The following is a 3,530-nucleotide window of genomic DNA, read 5'->3' as shown; positions in this document are numbered from 1 at the left end:
AATACAGAGCACTGGAGAGTGATGTTCTTTCTACAGTCTTATTCAATCATTATAGTTATAAAACTAGGAGCTACTGAGCAACTCATAAAATAGCTCAACATTTGCGATCATCACAGATCCAACACCAGCTAACCCCAGGATTGTTTATCTAATCTACTACTCAAAGTGCAGTAAACAGTATGTGGGGGAGACTAGCAACACTTTGTATCAGTGTTGTCAGCTTAATTGTCAATGTCAAGCATGAGAAAGAAGCCCATCCTTTTATTGTCCAGCACTTTATTCAACATGGTGTTGGGTCCCTGAAGATCATGGGACTACAACATAATAAATGGTGGTCTGAGAACATAAGGAAACGAACATGGATAAATAGAGTTCCATACACCCATGGAGTTTGAATGAACAGTCTAGAGTAATTTGGAGCTCATGTTCATGACTGACAAAACACAAGGTATGAGTGCTTGGTGACTGGGAGGTAGGCCAGGGCACAACATGGACACTGGGCTTGGCCGGCTCTTCACCACTTATCCCACTAAACCCCAACCCTTTAACCCTAACCCCTTGTCGAGAAAAATATTTTAATCAACCTTATCTAGCATGTGTTATAATCACACTAATATTAATCCAACAAAATGAACCTAATAATCATTGTAGAACTTTAGATACAATAGAAGTAGTTTGAAAAACCTATTTAGCCTAAATGTTAATCAAATGTATATAACCTATTTACACAAGTATAAGTAAAATGATAATAGTAAGCCATTTATGTGTGAGAGTAGAATAAAGTCTGACTGATGCTATGAGTATGTTGAATTTATTGAGTCTAAGCAAGTTTATTGGGATAAAAAAAGCTTGTGGGCCTCTTCAGCTGCAGAAGACATGAGGGAGTATTCTGGCTTAGAGTCAGACAAAGGTAAAGCAGCAAGATAATCGGATGAAGGGACTGGAGATGTGTGGGACCAGCGTGAGGGATAAGGAGAAGACTGTGGTCTTGTTGCAGGAAAGCAGGTTGTGATCATAAGTTTGGGTCTGTTGGTCAAAGGCAGCAGAGAGGTCAGATGAGGTCTGTGTGCCCATTTTACGCGTAAAGGAGCTCTCCACGATGCGAGGAGGCAGACAGGGATTCTCTGGAACATTTGGGCTAGAGAGATGTTCAATAAATCGAGCAATATCAGTAGCAAGTGAGAAGAGCTGGAATTGGCGATATTGTTTGCGGAGACCACTCTTAGGAGATGTCCCAGAACGTCTGCTTGATGGAGCTGAGCAAAAGAAACCAACAGAGAGAAGATGTTAAACAGGGTAAAATCAGTGACAAAAACACACATTGCTCGGTGCATGCAAGAATAACAGGCTTGCAAAAAGCTCACCCTTGTGAAGATTCTACACACCATGTAACAATCAGTTCAGAGAATACAAATAAAGTATAAGCTAGGCACTTGCATAATCAAGTAGAGTATTATAGACAATCTAATTGAAACAAAGAGGGAAAAATTAGAAAAAAAGAGACACCAGGTGTCTTCAGGGTATAAATACGAGCGTGAGCAAACAGCATGTGTGCTTTATAATTTATACTTGATGAAGTACCCATCTTTTATTGGGCTCATTAGAACGTGTATGGAATAAAGAAGTTTTGCTTTTACTCTTCTAAGACTGCGGATCCTTCATTGGCTATTTGTGTCTATTATATTTTTGTCTTTTTAGAATTAGGTGAGCAACATTTTGGGAATCTTCCCCTAAATTAACCCTATAACCCCAAACCTAACCCTAAAAACACAGTAATACAATAACACAAATTTAAAGCCATGCTATATGTTTAAAAGCATAACAACTTATTGTCTCCGTTTCTTTTCCTTTTGTATTTATACACTGTGATGTATACTTTTGTCTCTACTTTATATATTTGCACATTTCTTCTTTTCTTTGCTGCTGTAAACAAAAATGTTCCCACCGTTGGACAAATAAAGGTATCTTATTTTAACTTACCTTATCCTGAGTTACACTATTAACCAGAGATGTATAAAGTACTAGAGACTCAGACTTGAGTAAAAGTACAAGTGCTCTATCAAATAAGTGACTTGAGTAGAAGTTGAAGTGTCTTTAAGCACCATATTAAAGTGGAAGTACTAAAGTATTCAACATTTTTATACTTAAGTATTACAAGTAGTTTATTTTAAAATTTACTACTCAAGTACTGAAAGTAAAAGTACAAGTATTGTGGTATGTAGTTATTGAAGAAAGCAGTCAAAAGACATATTGTTTTGTTTATTTTAAATATCATTTTGTGTCAAACAGTCAAACAGGTTTGGAACAACATTCTGAAAAGAATACCCAGATTGTGCCTTTTTTACTCCACAGCTGATTCCCTTCTTAAACTAGTGTGCATCAAGCAGTCATTTTTTGGAACTTTCACATTTCCTTTTCATCCTCAACTTCTCAGGGCAACTAAAAGATCTCAAAGGCCAGTAGACCACATGCAAGTATTTCTTATGTAAAAACAAGAGTGATTAAAACACCTAAAAACACAGAGCTTAAACAGAACAAGTTTTCCCCTTCCCCCTTTAAAGGCAGGCAGCGCTGTCTTCTTTGATCGTCTGATTCGCTCAATGATGAGCCAGCTTATTCAAACCTGTGACAGAGCCATCTACCGCTCTGGTAGTGATGATTGTTATGCGGGATACGGAGGCGGAAGCCGAAGTATAGAAAAAACAAAGTTTATTCACAAAACAAGGCAGAACCAACATAAATACTTGTGTGGTGCTGAGCAGTCACGGGTTAAACGTCGCGCTAAACGCATGAACATAGATCCAAAACAGTGCCGGATCGGGTACTGGGTGCGCTCGAAAGGAAGCGCAGCCGTGGAGAGAGTGAGAAGTCAGAGACAAAAAGGTACAAAGCGAAATACATGCATGTGAGGTAACAGACCGACATGAACCTACAGTGGAGTGTGGGTGAATGAGGGGTTTATAGAGGAGCAGGTGATTAGTGAGTGAATGAGTCTCAGGTGTGTTCAATGAATGAAGCCCGGAGCTTTAGAGAAAGCGGAGGCAATGACAGCCCCCAAAGGGGGGAGGGGCAGGTGGATTCCTGACAATAATGTGGGTTTGGGAGGATTTGTAACATTTTAATAACTTTAACTAATAATATAACTATAATATATTTGCTCATAAAGAAGCAAACACAAAAGTCTTCCACATACATTTCAAATTCACTCTGTTCCTTATTATTTTCTCTTTTCATTCTGATTTGTTTCTTAAACTTCCTGTTGCAATTCTGTAGTGAGCTTCATGAGTCTCTGTACTGCAGCACAGCGTCTACTGTTCCCTCCCCACACTAAACCATTCTGCTGTTCCTCCCCACACTAAGCCATTCTACTGTTCCTCCCCACACTAAGCCATTCTGCTGTTCCTCCCCACACTAAGCCATTCTGCTGTTCCTCCCCACACTAAACTACACCAACTTCTTCCCAGTGGACTGCTGTTCCCCTTCCCCACACTAAGCCATTCTGCTGTTCCTCCCCACACTAAGCCATTCTG

The sequence above is a fragment of the Silurus meridionalis genome, chromosome 23, assembly GCF_014805685.1.
Source record: "Silurus meridionalis isolate SWU-2019-XX chromosome 23, ASM1480568v1, whole genome shotgun sequence".
NCBI classification, from domain to species: domain Eukaryota; kingdom Metazoa; phylum Chordata; class Actinopteri; order Siluriformes; family Siluridae; genus Silurus; species Silurus meridionalis.
This window is presented reverse-complemented; position numbering follows the sequence as displayed.